The sequence below is a fragment of the Grammomys surdaster genome, unplaced genomic scaffold (assembly GCF_004785775.1).
Source record: "Grammomys surdaster isolate TR1022 unplaced genomic scaffold, NIH_TR_1.0 139, whole genome shotgun sequence".
In the NCBI taxonomy this organism is placed as follows: Eukaryota; Metazoa; Chordata; class Mammalia; order Rodentia; family Muridae; genus Grammomys; species Grammomys surdaster.
In genome coordinates, this window is record NW_021604597.1 from 15,125,342 (window position 1) to 15,153,180 (window position 27,839).

Consider the following 27,839-nt stretch of genomic DNA (forward strand, 5'->3'; position numbering starts at 1 on the left):
ACCTGGAAATGGCATTACTGGTTTTCAGTTATCCAGAAACACTGCAGCAGTGAGAAAACTATTACACAAATGTATCTTTCCCTTGAAAAAGCCAGGTTTTCATGAGGGTCACAGTACAGGTCTTGGCTTGTGACTTGCACAAGTAACGAAGTTTCATCCAGAATGAGACAGTCTTTCCTAATACTCACATGGAGATAAAATGACCTCTCATTTCAGAAAAGAGAAAGAAACATTGACTCCAAGTTGGTGGCCAAGACAACTCTCAGAATTGTAAGGGTAAAGATTGGTAAGGTGGCTCAATGGGCAAAGCTGCTTACAGCACAAAAACCCAGAGATCTGAGTTCTAACCTTAGAGCCCACATAAACATGGAAACACAGAACAAACGTCACAAGTTCCGCTGACCTCCACATGGGCGCTGGTGTTGCCTAGATGTGTTATATTTTCCTAGTTCTGAGAGTTCAACTCTAATGTTTTCTCTGTGGCAGGCACCTCCCATCCTATTTCATCCGTTCCCAACCCTTCACTGAACTTCTTGGTGGAGTTCAAAACTTGTTGCGGAAACCATACCATTGGACAAGCCCCCAGTTTTCAGCTCAGTGTGTGCTGTTTCAGCTCCGTGTAAGGTCTCATGCGCTCACCCATCCCAGAAAAAGGAGTAAAGTCTTTTTACTCCTAATTGCTACACCATCTTGTAACATCTCTAAAGATGGAGATCACATTTTATTCTTTTTATACATCATTGACAGTGTCAGGCATATAGACAATGCTCAATAAATAGATCTCATAGCCCAAGCAAATTTCATCCTAGAGTTTACTATTTGTACTTCATTCACATTCTGAGTTTTCTAAAGATTCTCCTGCTCACTGTGATCTTCAAAGGCTTGGAAAATCCATGTACAAATATTTGGGTGAAACTATTAAAAGCTAATGATGAAAACATCACTTTTTAAAAGAATAGTGAAAAACTAATAGCATTTAATGTAATCTATCTTACCTATATTCACAAATCATCACGAATGAATTTTTTAATACCCATGCCCCAACAACCCTCCTGGTTTTTAATGGATTAAGCAACAGCATTATAACATTAGAAGCCTATCATTATAACTAATTTTAAAAAAAAAGCAACCAAAACACTGCTCATTCTTTTTGGGAAGAAACATGATATGAATAATTAAAACTAAAAAATGTTTACCATCTTACCAAATCTGTTAAGCTCTATACTTCCCTTTTCCACCTTCCTTTTTTCAGAAACACAGTTTTTACCACTGTAATCATGAACTAGGCTCTGGCAGCATAATAGTCATCTTCTCACGTCTCTACTCAGTCTTAGTGACTGTAGCGGTAAGGTCTCAAAAGTCTCCTGCAACTCTCTAGATGATGACAAACAAACATTTTCACTCATTCTCCTCGTACTCTCTCTCCAGCAGCCTCCTGGACTGCACACCAGAGAGCATCATGGGAATCACAAGTTCAAGGCATATCACAGAGGACTAAAGGCTTTACTGAACCTGATCACCCTTCTAGCACCCTGATGGCAAGGAATCTCACCCCATCACCTTCGAAGTCCCCTCAGCTCCCCATCTTTTCCGTTGCTCCACATTTAAATCCAAGTTAATACTGCATTTGAAATGTTCTCCAGTCTCTTTCCTTTCCCCACCCTCTTTGCTATTATCTGTTTCCCGGTTCTTAGCTGAGGATTGGCACAGCATTCTGACTGTCCCCTCCACCTCATTCATTTCCCATCAGACCCTCAAGGTCATCTTTCAAAAATGGATATTGATTTTTGTCACGCCACTACTTAATGTTATCCAGTTGCTCTCCACTGCTGTGGGAAGACTCTAAAGCCTACACTGAACAAGCAAGGGTTTCAGCAATCTGGCCCTTTGCTACCAGTCCAGAGGATAAGGTCTGGGTCAGGAGCTTGGGGATTGCCTGCAAACTATTCCAGAAGAAAGTCCAGTTGGTTGCAGGCTGATTTTTGAAAGACGTGGGACAAAATCCTACAAACATCCCTGTATCTGTGGTCTTTAAGACAAGACAGAGGGAAGGAGCTTGTCTGAAGGAAAAAGGAACCAAACTCAGGGACCACACAAAGAAAAGAAGGCAAGATAAAATTAAAGCAGAAGCTAAAAAGGAAAAAAAAATAACTCTGGACTTTAAAGCAACTGTCTGTCACACTGTTGCGTGTGGAACTAAAGATTCAAAGTGAGATTTTTCCATCTTGGGGCTCTGATGGGCCCTAAGGCAACACTTACGGTGCCCCACCTTTGTATAAATAGTGTACGGTCCCTTCTGTCAGAGTGTCCTCTGATCACTTATCTGTCTGACTAAGCCACGCTTCAAGTGTCACCTCCTCTATGAAATCATCCCTGAATCCTAAGCAACATTGGGTCTAAGTGGCATTCTAGGGCCAGCAGAATGTAAAGTACTTGGCGCTTTGGCAGACAGCACTCAGCTCACCAAGACCCACAGAAAAATGCCAGAAATACATGGGAAAGGAGGAAGTCCTTTCTCATCGTACCCACAGATGGAATTCTCATTTCCTTCTGTGATTTAAATATGGTATGTTCACAAATGTTACAGAGAAACTTGAAAGGGCCAGAGCAAGGTGAGACTGTCACCTCTCCCCAATTGACAGTTTTCTCATATGAATCAAAGGCCACTGATAGGCCACTGAATGCTACAGAATGTCTACAGTTGTTCTAAATTTGTTTAAACTAAATAGAGTCATTAGTGGTAGAATTAGTAAGCTTGTACTTTATCTGATCATCTTACAGAGGGAAAGATTTAGATCCATAGTTTATCCAAAAGGAACCCTATTTAGAGCATTTTCGGGGTGGGGGAGCAGATGGACACTCAGGAAACCAGCTCAGTTGTCATAAACTATTGCTTTTTGAAAACTAAATTGAGTTTTTAGTGCCTGTTTTACCTTTACTACTTTTAAGTAATCTAAGTAATTCAATTAGTTAAGTGGCTCTTCACTAATCCTCTTACAGCTAAGGAACTCCCTGACAAGGGCTTTCTTTGCTCTATCAGAAATTTGAAGGGGTGCCACAGTGAGTTAGGGCCTGCCTAGAACTGACTGCACACACTGGCAGCATTGGTAAACCACTTTAGGAAAAGAATTGTGCTTATGTGATTTGTTTCTCATAAGGCAAGCTAAGCCAGCCCTGGGACCTGCACAGGTGTCCATGTTTACCTGTTAGGAATAATATTATTATCAAAGTAAACAGACTTGATCAGTTCTGTAGTATCTAAATTTTTCTTCTCATAGAGACAAGCAGGAAGGCATGCATTGATGAATACTAGAGCGCTGAATACTACTATTCAAGTCCCCCTTAGAATATCCCATGGGTTACTATGTAACAACTATAAAATGTAGTTGTAGATTAATTTGGTGCCATATGTTCATCTGTACATCCAGAGACTAGTTCAGACATCCTACATATGAATCGTCAATGAATTTTGCTAACTAATGTTCGAAATATTTATGCCCCTCAGAGTAGGGTCTACATTTTTGAACTGGATACAACCAGCCTATGACTCCCCCAGGTAATGTCAGTTGTGACTACAGAATAGTTACAGTTAATGGTCAAGTGTAATTAGGGTCAAAGGCCTTGGTCATGAAGGACCTACTATTGGGATATCCAGCTTTCTAATAAATGAGTCATTTTGAAGGTTTACAAGATGGTTATTAGGTTAGAGTGCTGCACTTCAGTCCCCCTCCAGTCAAAAGAGAATACTGAGTTTGTCTCTGAATATAAAAACATCAGGAGAAACAGCAATATTGGCTTTGTAAGTACTTCTCTTGTGTACTTCCTGTGCCTGCTAATTCTGCTAACCCTCTTGGAGTTGCATTGGCTCAACATGCTAAGCCAAGATATGATGCTGCCAACTGCACAAGCCCTCTGGTCCCTTTACTCTGGAAAGGAAAAAATGTGAGCAGAAGCCAGCCGTAATGCTGACAGTCTGCACCACAGAAAAATGGTTGTAGGCCTATCAGCAACCCTGGGAATATTCACCACTACCACCAACAACACGACTAACATAACCACCACCACAACACCACCACACCACCACACCACCACCACTACCAACACCATCAACACCACCACCACAAACCCATCACCAATACCAAAAACATCAACACCCTTCCAACACCACTCCATGTAGGTAAAATACAGGAGAAGACGAAGAAGAAGAAGAGAAAGAACAGGAGGACAAGAGTGAAGGGATGGCAAAGGACTATGCTTGCTGTTCTCTCTATTTTTGTGTTTATTGTAATGGTCAGTGTAATAACAAATAAGTTTAATAGCACCACTGTCTTATTCAAGTCAACTACTTACCTAAAATATGAGCATCAATATCAGGAGGTCACTCAAATACAATGGAAATTTTGACTCTCACAATAATAGCTCTTACAAAAATAACTGCTAAACTATTTCAAAAGAGTTGAACAGATGGCTTGGTTATAGAACACCTGACCACCATGCACAAGGTTCTGGGTTCATCCTCAGCATTGCCTAAACCAGGTGTAGTAGCACACTTCTTTTATTTAAATTGGATATTTTATTTATTTACATTTCAGATGCCATCCCCTTTCCCCATTTCCCCTCCCTAGAAAACCCCTATCCCATCAACCCTCCTCCTTTTTGCTTCTATCCCATCTTAATTACATGCAAGTATTAAGGTAGCACACTCCTTTTAATCCTAGCACTGGAGAGGTGAGGCAGAAAGATAGGAGATCCAATACCATTTTCTGCTACGTTGCAAGTTCAAAGCCAGTCTGGGCTACGTGAGATATACTCTCCAACAAAAATGAACCAAAGAGTTCAGTAACAAATCTATGACCATATCTTTGTCAGTCAACTCTAAGAGTCTACTTGGGATTTATAACTGATTTGGGAAAAGAGTCATACTTGAAGTATTAGGGAACCACTTAGTGCTTAGCTGTTCCAATAGAGTATGTACTCACTGAGTATTAATTTCCTGTGGTGGATGGAACAAAATACCACAAAGTTATTGGCTTAGTGCAACATAAATGGGTTTTCTCTTAATTCTGGAGGCCAGAAGTCCAAAATTAAGTCATCAGCAGGGTTGTAGGCTCTGGGGAGAATTGATTCCTTCCCTCTTTCAGCTTCTGGAGGCTTCAGGATTCTTTGATTTGTGACTGCACCACTCCACTGTATGCTTACAAGGTCACTGTACGATCTATTTAAAAAAAAAACATATATATCAATTGTTTCTTTACCTTTTCTCTAAAGGAGATATGGTGATTGTTTCAACTATTCTAGGTTTTTTGTTTTTATATGAAGTTGAGTATTGTTCTTTCAACACATGCAAAGAATTGTGTAAGAGTTTTGATGGAAATTGTGTTGAATCTATAGATTTACACCACATCATCCAGGATAATATCTCAAAATTATAAATTTAATCCCACCTGTAAAGACCTTTACCCAACTAAGAGAAAAGAAAATTTCAATATAGTACTTCCAAACTGAATCCAAGGGCACATCAAAAATATCATCCAACATGATCTAGTAGGCTTCATCCAGAGATGGTTCAACCTAAACATAATAAAGGCAATATACAGCAAGCCAATAGACAATATCAAATTAAAAGGAGAGAAACACAAAACAATTCTACTAAAATAAGGGACAAGTAGAGGAAGCTGTCCACTCTCTCCATATCTATCAGTATACTTCTTGCAGTTCTAGCTACAGCAATAAGAAAACTAAAGGAGATCAAAGGGATACAAATTGGAAAGGAAGAGGTCAAAGTATCTCTATTTGCAGCTGATATAATATGTGGACACATAACTGACCCCCCAAATTCTTCCAGGGAACTCCTACAACTGATAAACACATGTAGTGAAGTGGCTGGATTAACTTAAAAAAAAAAAGCACTAGCCCTCCAGTACACAAACAATAAATGGACTGAAAAAGAAATTAGGGAAACAGCTCTGTTCATCATAGCCACAAGTAATGTAAAATATCTTGGTGTAACTAACCGAGCAAGAGAAATACCTGTATGATAAGAACTTTTAAGTCTTTAAAGAATGAAATTGGAGAAGATCTCAGAAGATGGAATTATCTCCAATGCTCATGGATAGATAGGATTAACATAGTAAAAATGGTCATCTTACCAAAAAGCAATCTACAGATTCAACACAATTTCCATCAAAACTCTAACACAATTCTTTACAGACCTTGAAAGAACAGTATTCAACTTCATATGAAAACAACAACAACAACAACAACAACAACAACAACAACAACAAACCCCACAAAATAGCTAAAACAATCCTAGACAATACAAGAACTTCTGGAAGTATCACCATCCCTGATTTCAAGCTGTACTGCAAAGCAATAGTAATCAAAACTGCATGGTACTGGCATAAAAAAAAAAAAAAGGTTGACCAGTGAAATCAAATTGACAACTCAGGCATAAATCCACACACTGATGGATACTTGAATTTTGATAAAGAAGCCAGAATCATACAATGAAAAAAAAAGAAAGCATATTCAACAAATGGTGCTGGTCTAACTGGATGTCTACATGTAGAGTAATACAAATAGATTCACATCTATCATCCTACATAAAACTCAAGTCCAACTGGATCAAATACCTCAACATAAAAACGGATACATTAAATCTAATAGAAGAGAAAGTGGGGGATAACCTTGAACTCATTGGTACAGGAGACAGCTCCCTGAACAGAACACCAACCACGCAGGCAAAAAGCAATCAACAATAAATCAACAATTAATAAATGGGACCTAGTGAAACTAAAAAGCTTCTGTAAGGTAAAGGACACCTTCAATAGGACAAAGAGGACTCCAGGTCTGACAGAGGGCTAGTATCCAAAATATGTAAAGAATTCAAGAAACTAGACATCAACAAACCAAAAACTCCAATTAAAAATGGGGTACAGAATTAACCAGAGGATTCTCAACAGAGGACTCTGTAATGACCAAGAAGCACTTAAGGACAGTTCAAAATCCTTAGCTATCAGAAAAATGCAAATCAAAATGACTCTGAGATTCCATAAAAAAAAAAAGTGGCACAGAAATTGTGGGAGTGACCACTCAATGACTAGTTTAACTTGAGATCCATGTCAAGGAAGGGAGTCCATGACACTGCATAGAAGACCAGGACTCAGACAATAGATAGCCCAGAGACTTAGGATAGAGCCAAACACAACTAGCAAGTGGAGGGGGGAGAAAAAAAGTAAATGAAATGGTTCCTAATCACATTCTGCTACACTTACTTAACCCAATCCCAATTGTCAGCAGAGAAGTTTCACCCAGCAACTAATGGAAACAGATATAGAGACCCACAAGAAAACGTTAGGCAGTGCTTGGGGGAAGCCTGCTGAAGAGGGAAAAGGACTCTAGGAGCCAGAGAAGTCAAGGACAGCACAAAAATCCTCATGGAATCAACTACCCTGGGCTCATAGGGGCTCACAGAGACTGAACTGCCAAATAGGGAGCCTGTATGGGACTGACCTAGGTTCTGTGCACGTATGTAACAGTTGTATAGCTTAATCTTCTTGTGGGACTAACAATGGGAGTTGGGTCCATCTCTGACTCTGTTGCCTGCCTTTGGAACCCTTTCCCTTTACTGAGTTGCCTTGTCTAGCCTTAATAGAAGATGAGGTGTCCAGCCTTACTGCAACTTGATATGGCATGGCTGGTTGATATCCATTGAGGCTAGCCCTTGTTTGAAGAGAAAAGGAGTGGAGGGGGTAGGGGGAGAGGGACTATTAGGAAATGAGAGAGAGGAAACTGAGGTCAGGACATGTGTGTGGAGGAGAGAGAGAGAGAGGAGAGAGAGAGAGAGAGAGAGAGAGAGAGAGAGAGAGAGAGAGAGAGGTGAGCATGAAATCTCTGTGATTTCAGGCCAGCCTGATCTACATAGTGAGTTCCTGGGTAGCCAGAGCTACATAGTGAGACCCTGCCTTGAAACAACAATTATAATGTGAAAATCACAGTACAAAATGAAAATACAGGCTTTAAAAGGAAAAGAAGGGGAGAAAATTCATTCTGGAGATCAGGGCATAGATACATCTGTGAGGAGAGGGGCTTATCAACCCCACTACACAAGTAGAAGCTCATTGGAGGATCAAACAATGACAGTTTGCTTCTCAGGGGTTGCTGTATCTTCCACAGTACCTTTTAAAACAGCTGAAATTTAAACTGGCAGGCACAAAATATTGGGTATTCAATATAGAGAAAACAGCAGGTGCAAAGACCATCACGCTCCCAGCAAATGAGGTGTGAGGCCGTATGCGGAGCCCACGGGGAGTGATTATCACTGCTCATTGGTCCTGACTAGGGGACATGTAGTAATGAGCAGGGTTAATCAGGCTGGGCAGTTAGGATGGAGCCAGACTACACAATCTCTAGAAATGCACACAAAGAAGCTCAAGCTTAATATCACCAGGCAGCAGGGAATCCTGGTGGTTTTAAATGGTGAAGCACCGCGATGGCTAACTTTCCAGAACCCTAAACCAGCTGCTGCAGCTTTCCAGCATATACTTCTTTACTTAACCCGTCTGATTAACAAATTCTAAACCACTGCATTGTTTTCTTTTCTTGGGAACATTAACAAGATCTTAGTGTAATTGCCACAGTGAAATTATTTTTCTATTGGACTTAGCCATTTCTGTTAGAAAAAAAAAGTTAAGCAAAATAAATTACACATATGCACACACATATAGCTGTTGCCTCGAAGAAAAGGTTGCCTCTACTAGTAAGTATGCATACGGCTTATCATAAAATCCTGCCATGGAAATGTACTGGACTGACTCAAAGATAAAATTCTGATTATAACAATATGGAGTCTTTACCATATTCCCCTAAGAAGAAATGAAACGCTAGACTGCAGCCCAAGCAGGAAAAAACTATTTTGATCCATAAACTATGCAACTTTGTGTTTATTCAATTAAGTTAATGCTAAATGAATCCTTCTGTAAGAATGCTATGTAAACATTGCACCATTCAACAGGCAGGCAGCACTGAGGGATGCCCGTGAGGCTGGCCGATTGGATATGCCCACCGTGTAGGGGCTCCAGTTGCTCATTCACTTGACTCCTCAGGTATTTCCAAAGTGTGAGATCAGATTTAATAAAAACTCCATCTGGCTCCAAGGCTGTGCAAATCCAGGTGAGGCCTCACAAGTCCTTAAAGCTTGATTGTTTGGGGCCGCAACGGCACCATGATCTGATGGAGGTTTTATTAAATCTGTGAAAGCCTTAAGATGATATATTTAACAACCAATATGAAGTATGGCGAGGTCTGCCCTTGTGGTCACATGTTGAAATTATCATAGACATGTAGGAGTTTGTTGGGCTGTTGTATCTAGCCTATCCCATATAGCATGCAGTCAACAGTATTTGCTAGTGTTCCATTTCTGCATTGATAATAAAGGAGTGACTTAGCTTGTCTAATCAAGAATGCAGGGAACTTCCAAAAGGATTTTTACTCCTCTGCAGTTTGCTAGTGGCTAGCATTCTTCTCAAGGCCTTGATGGCAATTACTTTGAAGAACAGACTTTGGTTTCTAATTGATATGGGAACTCTGTGACATAAACTAAGTGTACTCCAGCAACATAGTCAACACTGATTTGACTGTTCAGTTAAACTGAAAAGCAAGTGGTGGCTCATCTAAGAGAAATGAGGAGGTAGCAACAGGACAGCTGGAACATATTATATCTCCAGACAACAACGCTGGTGGTCAGTTAACATTGCAGGGTTTCAAGATAACAATACATGAAAACCCTTTGTGATGCCCCTCCCAACCCAAAAGTGTGGGTTATATTGAAATTCCATGAAACTAGTATTTTAAATTCGATGCCTTTGGAAACCCAAAAGAGCCATTTTCAAATGGCATTTATTGTAGTAATTTAACCTCCGCACGCCATCTGGAAGACACAACAATTTGGAAATCACCAATGGTAAACACAGTATCTTGTTTTCCTTTCTGTCACAACCATTTAAGCATGGAAGGCTCTCACAGCCTCACAGAGCTGCCGTATTTCGATTGGAAACATTTTTAAGAAGGGAGGAGACAAATAAACACATGCTGATCCCACAGAGCGATGGATGCAGAATTGGGGGGCGACTCACCAAAATTCCAAACTCCATCAAGCTGAGGTCAGTCTGAAAGTGTTCATCCAGAAACTTACTGAGTTGATGAAACTAAAGAAGTACGTGGTAGCTACTTTGAACATGATGATGTGCAGTTGTAGACCTTAACTAGCTGTTAGTGGATCTCAAAAACAAAAAACATGTATTCCATATCGCAGGACTACAACCAATCCAGTATTTTGCTACTCTGAGACTGTTTAAGTGTACAGCACAGACCAAGTGAATCAGAGCTCAGGATTTGTGGAGTTTTCACATGGACAGAGCTAGCGGATCTTTGGGAACAGTTTTGCTTTCCTTTACAGTAGCATGAAAGGACTATGTCGCGGCAGCTCTGAGCAACGTGTCTCATGCTCAAACTGTCAACTACAGTCATTTTAAGGCAGTACCACTTGAAAAATTAGGTATCCAATTTCTGAGACATTCAGAAAATAAATCTTTCAAAACTATTATGACCTCAGTCACACATGAACACTAAAACCTTTTAGAAACAAATATATTTCTAAAAGATGTCAACAATTTCCTACTTAAAAAAAAGCAACCTTCCTTTACATGCTTTGTTTGATCTCAGCATATTGGTGTGTGTGTGTGTGTGTGTGTGTGTGTGTGTGTGTGTGTGTGTATGTAGGGGGTCTAGGCAAATATGGTGAGCTAGCCTATGTGTCTTTCCCTGATATGAGTTTTCCCAATCAGGAGGAGAAAAGAAGGCAGATACTGGAAACCCAAGAGGATCAGTTCTTTGTTTAAAAGCCATGGTCATAGAAGCCACAAATCTTCACTCAGGGCCTATGTTTGATTCAGGGTCCAGAAAGCCAGAATATTTTTAGCTATGAAGTAAATAGTCACTCCATCCCAGGAATGCTTGTGATATAAAACAGGAGAACACTATTCAGACCCATTCAGTAGTATTCTTAGTGCTGCCCCATACCTGTGGGAGCCACAATGGACATCTACCTGACTGAGGTCTCTTGCACTTCCTCTCTAAGCTATGCCCTGGTTACAGACAGCTTTCCTATACAGTATTTTTAGAGTAGATACTCAATCCAGCCACAAAAATCTGTCTTGCTCTCACAAATGTTCTTGTTACAAACCTGTACACAAGCAGGAAAAGTTGTTGATAGCACTTCATATCTTCCTTTAAAGAGTATTGTATGTGTACAAGGACTTGCATATGTATGTGCATTGTTTGGATACCTGGTACCTATGGAGACCAGAAGAGGGTACCAGATTCCAAAGGACTGCAGTTAGCAGACAGTTGTGAACCACGCTGTGAGTGCTAGGGTCTTAATCTAGGTCCTCTGCAAGAGTAGCCAGTGCTGAGCCATCTCTCCAGCACCAGCATGCCATGCCTTTATCAAATAAATACTGGTTTCCCATTTCCTGTGTTCTAAAGAGGATGGAAACAAAAGTATAGGAAATATCATTCTACAAGATATGCATCCGTAAGCAAATTCCTTAAGTTGTCCCTTCCATATTACTTTAGCATCATTTATTATATTTGAGTTTATGTTGTTTCTAGATGTTTCCTCTGTGTGTGTGTGTGTGTGTGTGTGTGTGTGTGTAGTCCAGAGGTTAACATATAAGGTTTACTCCTATCATACTCCTTCTATTGAGACAATGTATCTCACTGTTATGCTCTGTATATGCTCAGCCCACGGAGTGGCACTATTAGAAGGTGTGGTTCTGTTGGAGTAGATGTGGCCTTGTTGGAGTAGGTGTGTCACTGTGGGTATGGGCTTTAAGATCCTCATTCTAGCTGCCTGGAAGCCAGTCTTCTACAAGTAGCCTTCAGATGAGGATGTAGGACTCTCAGCTCCTTCTGCACTATGCCTGCCCAGATGTTGCCACGTTCCCCCACCTTGTCTGAACCTCTGAACCTGTAAGCCAGCCCCAACTAAATGTTGTCTTTATAAGAGTTGCCTTGATCATGGTATCTGTTCACAGCAGTAAAACCCTAAGACACTAACTGAACCTGAACATCAACAATTTATTAGATCAACTGCCTGGAAAACCTCAGGTGCTGTCTCCACCCACTTTCTCCCAAGGCTGAGGATCTAAACTCAGAACCTCTTGCTTGAGGGACAATCATTTTACTGACAGAGCTCTTTCCCAAGCCTTATCACCAATGAACTTTTAGAAAAAAACATCCAGCTGTTTGGCCTTCTGGTGAACTAAGTTGTAAACAATTCCACTTACTCAACACCCAGCAGGATGAATGTGAGCCCAGGACACATTGGTCATTTCAACCGTGGTCATTTCCATCGTCAGTTTTGATCATTTCTGTTGTTTGTTGGAGGCAGGACCTTGCTATGTTTCAGAGGCGATTTTCAAACTCTAGGCTTTGGGCATTAGGATTTAAGGTTTCTCCAGTGATCAGAAGGGCATTCTATTTAGTGAGCATTGTGCTCTGGGTGTGGTTTCCATATCGTGTGTATGGATAGGAAGGATTAGCTTCTCTGTAACATATATGCTCTGAATGGCAGTGCCCTTTTTGACTCATGTATCACTTTGCTATGCTATCAGGTTCAGTGACATTAGCACTATCCCTGAAGATCTCCTTTTAACTCTGCTGCTCTCTAGGTTTCTCTGGCCTTCTGGGGCTGCTTATCTGCATATAATAAAATTCAATTCATTTTCACACTGTATTCTGCAGGATCATTTTTCCATATCATTTTGTCTGCTATTCCATTTCCATTTTTTATCCTCAAGCAGTTTAAATAATTGCATGTAATGTCCATGAGAGCATTTATTTCTGTATTTAATTTGCAACATCAACTTATTCTGAGGGTTAATACAGTAGCCTTTGAAAGATGTCACTCACCCATTTTACAGTGATTTACATGATTGGCTTTAGTTGCTTTTTTTTACTTCAGAGTTTGAGTTTGTATTAAAAATTAAATATGCTTGAACTCTTCTCATTACACCATTTTGCATACGTCCAATTAAATTTTACTAATTAGCTTTCTACCATCATTAATGTTTAAGTGTTTCGTGTTCAGGCAAAGCTATTGTTAACTTCCAACTATTCATATTGCCAATTATCTTATAATCAGGTTTTAAAATTTTTTTTACTATGGAGCTCTTTGAAATGTGTGTGTGCGTGCATGTATGTGTATATTCCTATACATAAAAGCATTTGTGTTTTAGCTGATTTTTTTTTCTAATTAAAGTGAAGCTTGAGATTAAATGTATATTTATAGTGTTTGCTACCCAGTTAGAAATGCTAGAAGGATCACAACAATGCATCTTAACCTTTAAATGATGAAAAACTTGGTAGATATTTTCTATTTAACAAAATCATCAATATTAATTCAAATATATTCCCCGTGTCCACAAATAGCGCTTTAATCTCAAAAACTCCCACTTCCTTTCTCTGTGTAGAAACTTTACAAAATCCACATAAAATTTAGTTTCTTCTATGTGTGAAGAACACCCGAGAGCAGAATTTTCTCTTCATTATGTCATGCTAGGCTAACACATGGCTTTCCCCACATTCCAGTTAACTCTTTCACTGAAGCAATGGCATTGAAATATGCCAGGAACTCCTCAATAATAATCAAAATGATGAAAAATAAATAGCTTGTACGTTTTCAAATAGGATGTAAGAGAATATTTAGTTGGTATCGATATGTCTTTTACGATAGGAAAACGCAAAGACAGTTTTAGTCAATAACTACATTAATGATAACTATACCCTGCTCCTTGAGCAACTGATTGATGTAGGGCAAGTTCCTCTGAACCGAAACATTTCCTCCAGGAGCCTCACGAGACTGAGAGAGTAAACAAACTCCACTAGCCTGAGAAAGCTAACACTTACAAGACCCACAAGGGCCGCTCTGCCAAGTTATAGCAGCAGTAAAGAACTGTGGAGGAGAAGACTGCCCTGCTAGGCTGCAGAGCCGAGATTCGCAGACCATGAGCTGCCTGCCAGAGAGCTCCAGAGACACAGAGTTAGAGTGAGCTTTTCCATCATGGAGCTGCACTTGAGTTGCCCCTGTTCTTACACATAACCTTGTACCGATGCTCCTGTAAATAATTCCAATAGAATCTCATTGGTTCACCAAATTGGAGTTTGGTGTGTTGTGGAAATTTAATAGTCTGATAGAGGCTGGAGAGATGGCTTAGCAGTTACGAGCACAGGCTGCCCTTCTAGAGAGCCCAGTTACTTAGCCATAACTCCAGTGCCGGAGAATCTGACGCCCTCTACTGGCCTAGGCAGCACTGCATGCAAGCAGCGCACAGATGCACGTGTACAGCCACACATAATAAAAGTTAGTCAATACAATTTGCAAAAGCTAAAGGAGTAGTAAAGTATCTCTAATGCATACACATTACAAGGTTTCGTCCATTTGAAACCTTGGCTCTAAAATTGCCTTTGGTTTTCTAGCTACATGATGTAAAATTAGAAATGAGTATGCCTTCTTCCTGACAAAAGCGTAAAGCAGAATTATGTGGGGAATATTATTTACTGTAGAATGACTATGCTCCATGCACATTCACTTTCCTGTCTCAGGATTTCATGGGACATCCAGCACTGTCTCCTCCACTGCCTTCCTTTCCAGCATTTTCCTTTCTTTTATAAAATTTTTGTCCAGATTATATTATGTCCTGTTTGTATCTACTATTAATTTCTGCTTATCAAAAAAAAAAAAGGCATTTACTGTTTCTCAACCCTGAACCATGGCTGGCATCTCATGTACTGTAAGAGCAAGCATGTCTCTGAGTTTGGTTTTCTTCTCAGGCTCAAACTGATAAGATTAGAGCGATGCTATTTTGGACCCAGAACTCAAGCAAATGGTTACCGTTTAGGGATACTTTGAAGTGTTGCATTTGCTATGAAGATTATCAGACCAGTACGTCTATTTAGAATTTGTGGTTATTTCAATTTTTCTCCCTCTCTCATCACTAAGTGTGTTGATATATGTGCCTACATTCCCAGCTTTATCATCGCCCCCACACTGTCTATTAACAGGCCGTGGAGAAAAGTATCCATCTGGGTGGAAATGACAGTATCCATTTGGTTGGTAAGCTTGGTAGCTCAGTGTCATGGTGGAGCAACTGGTGCTGTTACACACACAGAGAGAAAAGCTGTCCTTTGGGCATTGATCAATGTTTCCATATCATTTTATTCATCAGTTCACACAATTTTTAAAGTAACATTAATTTAAAACCATTTATACCCATTTTTATCAGCATCATTGTTCAGCTAAGTATCTTTTCCTCGGTTGTAGTCAAGCGTACTCCAGTTCACTAGGTTCTTGTAATCACGCTTGTTATTTATCGTGCAGAAGTTAAGACTTCCTGGGAAGTTTTATGAACACACACAGAAAGTTGGTAACCTGATACAAGATTATTAAAATATTTTTAAACTAATTACCCTAATAGCCACATGGTTTCATGGTGTAGTCAGAAGTTAATGTGGAGAAGTGTTTAAGTGCTCTTGGAAATGAGTCTAAAGACATTGGCTGTAGGACAATTAGTTCTAGAGACAGAAGCATGTGTTAGCTGAAGTACACGTGTGATTCAACCTTCGCCTCTACAGAACAGAAGGTTATCTCTGAGCTGTTTTAGCTGAACATGAAATGGGCTGTCCATGGCAATTCGAGGCCAACAGTCCATGTGATTCTATAATTACTTTTGCCACTTTGCCTTTGTGAAGTCATTCATTATGTGACTAGTCTTATCTTGTCATACCTCTGTGTCATTAGCAATGCTTTGCTGCATTAGTGATTAAATGCAGGCTTAACGGTCAGTGATTAGAACCGGCAGCTGCCCACAGAGTGAGGAAGGTCTGTTCAGTGAATTTCTGTTACATTATATACTGGAATCCTGCAGAATGGACTTTTCTCTGAAGAGGAAGAGGCAGTAAATAAAGATGTTTGTACATAGAAATGATGTTTGTACTAGGTACTATTTTCCAAGTTAAATTGAGAACTTAATTCTAACTTACTTAAGAAAGGGCAACCTAATGAATCTTGTTTAGATAAAGAAGCAAAACCCTGAAACAAGTCTCCAGGTTGTGATGATTATTTGATCTTGAACTCCCTCCATTCTGAGTTGGACCACTTCGGGGTTTCAATTTATTTTATCCAGTGAGCACTGTGGCTCTGCTTCCTTTCAGTGCAATCCCAGGCACTCTTCACTGAGCACTGATCTCTCAGTTTGTCTAATTTTTCTGGTAAAGAACAAAGGGGAAGTGGTCTGCTGGGCTGGACTTAAGTGGTTCTCTCTGTTCCTAAAACAAGAGACATTTTGTTTTCTTTAAAATATATGTTTTTTTTTTATCCCATGCAGAGTAATCAATTTATGTGGTACTTGTTGATTTTGAATTAATTCAACTTCAATTAAGTGTTTTCAAACTCACATATTTTTAGCACTATAAATTATTTCTCCATCATGGACTAGACCAAGAAATGGATAGCTGTATAGTTTTGTTAAAGAGCATAAGCTTTTTTAGAAGACTTACAAAGGTGAGGTTTTTAAAGTTCAAAAGAAATTATAGAAAAAGTAACTGAAATTCAAAACATATAATATGCTAAGAAAATAAATAAAATCGTTCTATTGTGACATTAATAAGATATCAAAATTGCATAAAACATAAAGCTTTGAGTGTTAAAACATGGGTATGTGTCAAACAGTTTAACAGCTGAGAAGTTATCCATAGCAATGCAAGCCTACTCTTTGTCTACATTGACATCTATGAAATCAAATGTTTTCAGGTCAGTGGTAAAAAATGGAAGCATTAAATTGGGGGTAAAGAATTGAGTTAGCTCAAATTGAGTCTTGATTAACTTAAAAAGATATGTTAACCCTTATAATCTATCCCCAGCTGAGGACTGCATGTCTTGTGGCATGACGGGGGAATTAGGAGACATTTGCAATTGATGAAGGCATTCCATTCCATTTAGAACTGTATATCTGACCTCCCAAAAGTTGGTTTAGAAGTAGATTTTATAATTTTTTCTTGGAAGGAGAAATAAAAACACTTATCTCTTATACAAAAGAGACTAATCAAATAAGAAAAATGTATCTAAGCCTTTTGCCTACAAACAAGTGATTAGATTTGTTCTTTTTCTCATGTCTCACAAATGCCCATGAGGCTTACATAAGAATTTTGACCTGAATATAATCTAAAAGGGGGAAAATGGATTCAAATTAGTCTCTTGTTGAAAGCAAATTGCCCTAGATAGAGGCCAAAATCTTGGAGAATTCTATGCATGTAAAAATCTCATAAAAGTAAATTCACGTGTTGTATCAAATTAAACATTCCATTTTGATAATTTGTTATATTGGTTAATTTACTGAAAAGTTTATCATTAATTGTAATAAGTATAATAAACATTACATCATTTTTTTCATAGAAGACATGATCAGAGAAAATTGAATCCAAATAATTTGGTAACAAATCAAAATGGACAGAAACACCAAATTAATCATATATGTATATATGTGTATAAAGTAGATCAAGAAAAAATATGTAAGAGAAAAAATTTAGAGCACAATTGGATAACATAAATCATTTTGAAAGAATCAAGTTCAGCTGGCTGTCTGGAATTGGTCCATACTTGATTATCTGAGAATGTTCCTTTCTGCTTTCATCAAATTTTGCAAATGGATTACAACATTTCATCTGTCTGGTTTAATGTTGATGGGTCATCTAAGCCTTGAAATCACCCATATTCTCTTTTCTAAGTCGTGTTACTTGAGTGGGTCAAGGTCTCTGCCAAAACCAGAAACCAAGTGCACAGGAGAGAACAGCCAGTTAATAACCAGTGATGTCTCCAAGGAAGATGGGACACACTGAGGGAGATAGCTTATGGTGGGTGACAAAGCTTTGTGTACTTTTGTGTTTTGATGTCACCTGCTATTATGTACATTTGAGTTTAATCAGTGAATTTTAAACTGTTTGGAGTTATCGCGATAGGAAGTGTACACACAGTTGAAGACTATACAGGTCCTCCTTTAGACTAGGGACAACTGTGATTCCATCAGATACCATGCTTCTTTCCTTCAGGCCATCTGAAGCCAGGTATGAATTTGTATTTATAGATGTGACTATCATAATAGGTGGGGCATAATCCAAAACAACAGACAAACATATAGCTACCTGAACCAAGTAAACTAGCCAAATTAAACAAACACAAACACACATGCACAAAATAGCAACATTCAATGTCAATGACAAACTGTGAAGACAAAACTGATAGATGAAATAAGTGAAAAAACTTGAAGATAAAATGATAAAAAAAATTAACTAAAATAGCAAAAATTAAAATAGTCTTAAATGCAATTTTGATCAAAGTGGGAACTTTTTGTTTCTTCATCCAAAATACCACCACAAAATAACCATACATATTTTTCAAGAAGAGAAGGCAGAGAATAAACAGATATAAACTTTATTTATTTACCACACCAAATTGCACTGAAAGTTAATGAATTATGGAACAAATGTAATCACACATGTGTCTTGAAGGGTTGGAGTAAAAATTCAGTGGCAGAGTTTGTACTTTATGCATACAAAATACTGGGCTCAATCTCCTGCATACCCCAAATTGTGAATGACAACAGTCCTGAGTTTATAATGTATTTTCAATATTGAACAGTTAAAACAAATCAAACAAAATTTTAACAAGCACGATCTTTCCTATATTCTAACATTAAATGTACACAAAGGGGGAAAAGGGATTTTGTATCATAGGGAAGTTATATAACGCTTATTCATACTGCCAAAAAAATCACACACCATTTTGCTATGGAAAATAGGCCAATCTGCTAGCAATTCTCAAATTTTAACATGTTATAGAATCACTTGGGGAGCTCATTGGTACACAGGAATTCGTTCTGGAATGTCTAGTTCAAAAGGTCTAGAGTGGGGCTCAAATTTGCATTTTAGCAGGCTTTAACAAGCTATTAGCCTGGTGCTCCTGCTAATCTGGAGACCAACCATTGATTTAATCCAACCACCACCAATAATAACAAAGACAAATGTGTGGTTGGTAGCTGTAGTTCATTTTAGAAAATGGATCATACATACGAAGTGGTTGGTTCATCACACACAAGACCTGTGCAAGCTCAACCCAAGCAAAATCCTGCAAGGACAGGAGAGTGGGCATAAAATCTCACCCTTAGCTGTGCTTCTTTGGAAATTGTTAGCTACACAGAGAGGAAGGTTCAGTTTTCTTTAAGAGTGTAGTCCTTGATAAGGCCACACATCCAAGAATATCTGAGTGGGACAAACTGGTCTCAATGGGTGAAAAAATAAAAAAAAAAAAGAATACTTGGTTGTTAGAGGAAGCCGGAGTGAATCTGAAAAGAGGAATGGGGGGTGAATATAATTAAAATACATTGTATGAAATTCTCAAAGACCTAGTAAAACTAAAAATAAGTGAATAAATTGGGTCAAAATGAAAAAAATTATGTCATTATTGTTTAAATTTGTCTTTTATTAATGTTTAAAAAGCTAACATATTGGGGCTCAGATTAAAGTTTTTCTATTGCTTTGATGGTATACTATTACCATCTTTTGCCTATGGAAATGCAGTATGTTTCCTAACATATGAGCTAACAATTTTCTGTGGGAAATTGTTCACTAAATATTTTAAAATATCAAGCATTTTGTAATAATTCAAGTGATACTTGTGTTTCCTGCATATCTCTTGAGATTAGTATCTGTCCAGTGTTACTCAGCTCACTCAATTGTCACTAACATCTTGAGGTGAGTGAGAGCGACCAGGAGAAGGTGAGAGGTACAGTCTAGGATTCTCAACAAGTTCTCTCCTGCCTGTGTCCTGAGGAGTTAGAAAAATGTCTCTTGAAAGGTTTGTTAAAAATCAGTTAGGAAGACACTGTGTTGGAGGTAATGTTTGTGCTCTGAGCTGAACACAAGCCATCTTTGTTGGGGTAGAGGCTTCCATTGCAAGGTATGAGCCAGGTGGGGCAGGCACTGGGATGTTTATTTAAAAAAAAAATTAAAGTCAAGCTTCACTGATTAATCTACACCACCAGTAGGCATATCTGTTTTCACTGAAGCTTCCAAGACAGACTGTTGGTCACATGACAGAAGTGGTTGTTACATTGTAGAAGAGATGGATGGAAGGCTGGGGGAGACTCTAACCCCCACGTTGGTCTTAACGTGGTCTTAAGCAACAATGTGTGGCTTTTTAATGTGTCAAATATATTTGTGGACATTATCTTGTTTAGACTAACATATCTTAGAAATCTGCTTGTGGGACAGAAAGAACATTAACAAAATTCTTATACAGGAATTGGCCTAAAGCTATTACTAACAGAACAAGCCACTCACCAGAGGATGGCAGAGCTGACCCCTGCCTTCCTGCCAGCTGGACTCTTCAGTGGTTTCACAGGGTCAAGTCAATGTTTGATCCAATCATGCTTTGACAAGTTCAGCCCCCAATACTCAGAATTATCAGGAAGGCTATTTGTCATGTGGATTTACATCCAGTATTTAAAGTCATGGCCCTTGTCCTTAGTTGATATCGTGTCTTAAGATATTAGGTCTTGACAACAATACATCACTTGACAACAATACAAACACTGTTCTACAAACAATAAGTGGGTATATATGCATTGTGGTCGCCTACCTGCTTTTTTTCTTCCTTGAAAGCAGTATGTAGCTAAAATTTTCTAGAGGCCATTTATTACACTAATGACATTTGCTGCTAATGAGGAAAGATTTTCAAATACTGGAAGTTTGTGGCTCTCTGCTGCTCTTGCCATCTAATGGGCAAATCTAGAGATTTGGGCCCAACTAAAAGAACTCTCAGGCTGCTTTTCTAGGAATACACCTCCCCTCCTGTGAAATGGAAATATGTCTGAGCCTCTGTGAAGATTGAATATGTTAACAGCTTGCAAAGTGGTTAGCATGGTACATCTGCATGATAAAGGTACAAAAAAAAAGAACATTTAGTTCTTCTGCCCTTTTGTTGCATCACCAGCAGAAGTGCAAGTTCTGGTATTCAAGCAAGAATTTGGGACACAAGTTACTAATTTCCATAAGCCAGTATTTGTGGAATCACAGAGCCTCTGGAAATGAATCCTCCCATGAATAACACTGCTCTGGGTTATTTTAACCATATAATTTATTGTTACTCCTTAATTCACTCGTTTTTATTTATAAACCAAACTCTCAAGATATCCAACATATCCTATGATGAATACATAAGAGAAAGATAGAATATGGAGAATTCATTTAAAATTATACTACACCTTTTAAAAGAAATTGTTTCTAGGGGCTTAGGAAGATCTGAAGGATTATGATTAAATTTCAAAATGGCTAGTACATTCCTATTATGGGAAGGCCTTTTGACACAAATTTAATAGCTGCCCTTCTTTCAATCAATTTTAAATTCACATAATCTGAAAAGATCAGGCTCTTGCAAGGTAGAAGAGTTCAACCTGTAACTGTCACATTTGCAGTAAAGCCTGTGCAGAGACCTCACCACCATCAGCACACGGATGGATGTGCTCTCCCACTACCCATCACACCCCACCCCACCCCTAACCCCGTGTGGACTTCCATATGGGTGTTAGCTCCTTCTCCAGCACTGAGCCAAATTTTGCCACAGTATTTGGACTCCATATATTCCAAGATTTGTATATTCTTATTCCTCATTTGAAATATTTTTTTTAACCCAGGAAAGCTATAATTGGCTTATTTAATCTAAATACGCAACATTCTCTCCTATACATGTCATATAGGTTATGATGTATCTCTTTGCCTCCAGTCCTCCTTAAATACTAACAAACATAAAAACCATTGTGATGATAACTTTGGCATGAGCTACTGTTTGCATTAAAGGAGCCTTTCAAAACAATCTTCAATGGCTTAGATGCAGCCTTTGCAACTCTACTGCAGCACAGCTTTCTAAGCTTCCCAAGTACCCATAGTTTCTTATATATATTTCTTATCTATTTTTCTCATATATATTTCTTATATATCAAACTTCTATTTCAAATATCTTTGTGGGGGTTTTGGGGGGATGGGGATGGGGGGAAGTTTAGGGCCAGGAGATCATTGTGAATAATAAGATAAATACTGTGGGCTTAACTCTGAGTAAGTGTGCATACTTTAAGTAGGGTTTTTAAAAACCTCCTTACTGTTGATATTTCTTTAGCTTGGCAGTAAAACAAAATCAATGCTAATTTAATAGGATCTCGCAAACCAAGTTTTGCTTTCATTGCCCTTTTCAAAAGAGTAAGTGCTGTAGTTATAAACAGAATTCATAATTGTTCGTTTGACATGCCTGTTGAATACCAGACAATTTTTATTTGGCCTATTCCTTTTAAATCCATTACCTTAATTTTTGCCATATTACTCGATAACAAGAGTGTTGATCAAAATGGTTGCATTAAATCTGTTTATAATTTTCTAAAGTGATTTTTAATTCCCTTTAAACACCCTTCCTCTAGGCAGAGGGGAAAATGCTCATGGGTTGTTCAAAATTGGCCTTGTTTTTCTTAGATGATCTTTAATTACACTTTAAAGCAAGATTTCTTAATGGGGAATTGGAATTCTGCTCGTTAGAAAATTACAGAGGGTATTGGGAATCTGCTGTTAGCTGCAGGAACAAATAGAGAGATTAGGGAGACAAATGATCAGTAGCCTAAAAAATTACCTATGGGAGATAATTATTAGCCCAGGGAAGACCTGGCAGTGCTCGGAAAGGCGGCCTAAATTATGAGCTTATCAAACCCGTTTTAGGAGCTGCTTAGGAGAAAAAAAAAGGAGGTTTATATTAGTCACCAGGAATCAGTGGAAGGGTCGTGTTGGAGATTAATGAATTTACCATGGCTTCTTCTTGTGTCTCAGCAATAGCAGTATGACCTCTGCAGAAGTTACAGATAAGGAAACAGTGGCTGGACATGCAGAACCAAGGGAGGTCTACCCACTGATGAGTTTCTGTGGTCGTATGCTGCAGTGAGCAGACAAGCGGAAAGCACGAAGAAGACTTGCAGGGAAGCAAAAGTATTGCTATCTCTTTGGTTAAGAATAAAAGTGTTTCCAACCTGGGTGGCCTCATGTAGTAGCAACATCTGTGATTCTTCTGAAAGGATAAGAGCAAGAAAGCTGACATGTCACACAAGTGTCACAGAAGATTCATAATAACAAGAAGATTATTTAAGCTGCTCTCGGTTTGGAGCCATCTTGGAACACTATATATCTTGCTCTTAATTGGTTTAGCTGATTGCCAGGTGTGTAACTTTTTCTTGAAAGTGAGAGTAACTTTTTGGTCTTGACTGATAATCTTCACATTAGAAATACAGTGTGGCTGGGGAGGGGGCACAGATATTGCATGTTTTTCTCATATAAAGAATCTAGATCTAACTATATATGCATATAGCATTATATCATATACGTAAATATTTGTTATAGTTGTGGCATGAAAACAGATGAAGGCTATTTTGTTGGGAGAAAGGAGACTAGTAGAAAGAAGAAAAGGTGGGCTAGAAACAGTATTAGGGAGTTGACATGAGCAAAGTTACATGTTATATGTAGCTTTACTATATACTGTTATAATGTAACTCATTTTGTATGTCAACTAAAACATTAGTGATGACAATTAGAGCACAATTAACATGCAGCATAATGAAACAGAATTAAACTGTGGGTAGGCAGGGCATCCGCTATTCTAAGAACGGTGGCCAGGGTTGCAGTTGCCCATGACTCCTGCCTTGTCATGAAACAGAACCAGAAGCAGCTCCTGCTGGAAGCACTGACTCTTCACTTGGACGCAGAAGGAAACTAAAGGCAGAATGAGAACCTAGCATCTCTTCAAGGTCTATCTGTCTATTTTTGCTTTGGCTGAAGGCACAAAGATGTCATTGCTCTTAACCTTTTCTCTTGAGTCACCTTGAATTACAGAACAGTAAAATGGCACTGGTTGTACTATGTCCCAGATGAGGGCAATGATCTGTGGGGGGAAAGCTACACACAGCTGCAGAAGTAGTCATTTCCAGAGACTCAGCTTGCCTTCTCAGACAAGGACCTTCTCAGACGACCTTGCAGAATAAGAGTTAAAATAGTAACCAAGCTAGCCACTAACGGTTTAATTACACCTTGCTCTTGCCCCTTGTCCCAATCTGCCTCTATTTAAACTCACAGCTCATGTCTGCCCACCAAAGGTAAACTTGGAGGCCCCTGAACCCCTTTATTTTCACTCTTCCCCATGTGGCCATATTGAATGGATCTCTCTTTGCCGGTCACCCTTGCTTGTCTCTTTAATTAGGGACAGATGACCAAGTCTAGCTTGTAGAAGCTCTTGGAGTCCAAGTTTTTGTTCTTATAAACTCTGTTCCCAGAGTTGTGATACTGCTGAGTAATGAAGAAGCTTCACTGCATGGCTCCTCAGGAGCTTTGCCTTCACTAGCAGGCCACAGCCTGTAAGAGCTTAAACATGCAGGGAATGAAACGAGGACTTAATAGAGTGTGAATTGCATCACTGGGAAGACTTAGTTACAGCAGAAACAAGTAATTTAGGCAGAAAGGGACTGCAAAAGGCTATTCTAGAAAGACGACAGCCGAAGTGTGGATCACAGACTAGGAAAGCTCTCCCCAGACATAGTTCAGAACTGGCCTGGCCATTTAGGGCACAGTCACATGCACTGTTGACATTCTAAATGCTGGTTTCTGTGACTGAATCCCTTAACCTTGTTATTACCTATACCAGATTCTAGTCTCTGCATCCCTGCCTCCCTGTGTTGTCCACTACCACTGAGCCTAAACTTGCCTGGCCATTCACCTGCCCCTGGCTCTCTGGGAGCCACATCTGGCACTGTCCACTTTCACAACTTCTACAATAGAACATGTTCTCTATTTGCCACTGAAACCTGTAAGGTGAGGAATTATTCCAGTAGAGAGAAGTATGGCTGACTGAGAAATCAAAAACATAATAAATGGCATAATAATATCTGACTACTTGAAGAGGTTTTCACTTTTTCTGGAATTAAGCAACACAGCAAGGACTCTCTTCTTTCTTCCTTCCTTCCTTCCTTCCTTCCTTCCTTCCTTCCTTCCTTCCTTTCTTTCTTTTGTTCTATCTCTCTGTCTGTTTTTGGTTTTTGTTTGTTTTGGTTTTGGGGGGTTTTGTTTTATGCTTCTTTTTTTTTCTTTTTGTCTGTAGTTTGCTTTATCACTGACAAGACCAAATTCAAGCACCCAGATTCATTTCAATCTGTCCTGATTTTATCAACCTCTCAGGTATTCAAATATTTTATTAAAAGCTAAAGCAAAGTTACTCACTTCATACAGGTGTATTGACTATTGTTGGTTCCCCATACAATGCTTAGGGTATTTTCCTCTATCTAAAGTCTGCCAAGTTTGAGTAGGTATCACATGGTCCAAAATATTAATGCATCCTTAACCGCATTTGGAGTATGAAGTAATCCATACCCATTGCTGCTTTCTAGACATTTATTCTAAAATTTCCACATTCTGTCATAATAGATCCAAGGTTTAGGGGGCATGTGTACCTACCAGGAGGCCATGAAGTTTAACATATGTCTGTGACCCTAAAATCTTGATTTGCCAATGAAAGAAAAGTTTGTGTTGGTGGGCTCTAAGACATTTCTTACATTTCTTCCCCCTGACTGTGGCGTTTTCATTATTTCTATATTTTCTGTCCTGTAAATTATAGCTCCTCCTCCATCTGCTGGCAGGCATTTTGAAGGGAATAGGTAATATATACTTTTTCAGGAACAAATGGCATTATTTCACCCCTATGTATTCACTATTTAGTAGCCTGACCTTGTTTTGACAGTCAAACTCAAATCTTCTCTAGTAGTGTACTATTATCTTTCAAAAGTATATCTTTGAGGATTGAAGAGAAGGCTGAGCAGTTAAAAACATGTGCTACTCTCACAGATGACTACGGCTTAGTTCTCAGCACCCATGTGTGGCACTGACATCACCTTTATTTGACTCCAGTGCCAGGGACATCCGTAAACCCTTTAGCCTCAGAAGGCACCTCGATTCGTGTGTGTGCACAAACAGTTTTTAAAAAAAATCTTAAAAATATATTTATTTTTTAATGGATAAACTTGTCTATGAAAGAAAAAAAGGTTATGTTTTCCCAAAAGTAGCATTCATTCCAAAACCAGAAAAAACTTCAGGCTAGTCCCTTCCAATGTGCACTTAACAGAATTCACTCCAAGAGAAACTATTTTTCAAATATAAAACTCAAATTAGTTGAGGAAAATAAGACAATAGTGGGTTATTTTTAAAATAAAAATATTTTTAGATGTGAAACCTCTGTCTTGGAGCAAAATTTAATTGTGAGCATGGCTCTTTTATGATGACTTAGCAGATTCTATGAATTCTGTGCATCTTTTAATGGAAAAGATTAAAGTTTTCAAAAAGAATTAATAAGAGAGGGGAAGATAAAAAACAAACAAACAATGCTCTAGAAAATGAGATGAAGTGGTCCAAGGTGAATTATTTGCCTTCCAATACTCAGTAGCTCAATTCAAAGAAAACAGAAAAGTAAAATTTCCAAAACCAACACTTCCTGTAGTCTTACCATCCATATTGTTTTTAGATATGAGAATGGAAGCCAACAATAAGTATCCTTACCTTAAGGAACTTCTTCCAATGGACTAGAGTATTCATCCCTCCATTCCTTGTTGCTTGTTTTTATTCGATTGGAGATATGTAGGTAGCATCTGAGTGTTTTGAGCATGTGTATAATCATACTTTTAAATTCGTCGGACTATTTTCCTAATGATTTCCGTTGAGCTTTATTACTATGAGATTAACTATCTGAGAGAGATTTGATGTTGTGGTTTTTGTGTTACTTTTGATTCCATACTGGGACTTTACATGCAAAGGAGTTTGTTAGCTGAGCCTGTCTTCTTTCTCAAATGACCACTCTTCTTTCCATGCTGGTGAGCACAGTTGTTCCTGAGAGATTGAGGTGTAAGAGGGTTGAGACCTTGTTTGCTTTCGTGGGACTGATACTGAGGGCTGCAAATTCTATCCCTAATCTTCTTTTGAGAGTCTACTAGTGTCCTCAGGCACGGACTGTACCCCTTATCAGCACGCCCCTCATTCTTCCTCTCCTCCCCTGCCTTCTGCTGCAATTCTTGCCCCACTTTGGATAGACTGTGGTTAGCCAGAGGTCAGAGGCAGGAGATCTAAAGGAACTGGGTAGGTAATCTAAAGATCTACCGGGTCAGTAGGAGCAATTCAAACTCAATCCTTGAGGATCCAGCTGGATGGCCTGACAGCACATGTACCAAGATCCAGAAGAGTTAGAAGGCCGATGGGATAAGCAAGAGTGATGTCTACCTAGTGCTAGTGGCTCAGAGAAGTGAAATCACACAGGACACTGATAGCCTATGGCAGGGAGAAGGGCAGAGCCTGCCTGAATGGCTGGAGAACGGAGGTCCCAGAGGAACCAAGTGAACCTGTGTCATGGGAAGGAGCTGGGCCAAAGTCATCTAACTTTTGACCCAGAAAGGGGAGAGTTTGTTTGGGGAATGTGTTTACTTTTGACATTCTACAACTGGGTGTAAACTTGAGAAAAAAAAACAGCAAATAGCAACTATTCCATGTGAGTGGAGGAAAGAAATGTAGACACAAAGTAGCCAATTGTATGCTCAGGCTTCACAATGGATGCATATGCTAAATCCAGAGCACAAAATGGAGTTTTTCTCATTGCTTCCTGCTTTGGA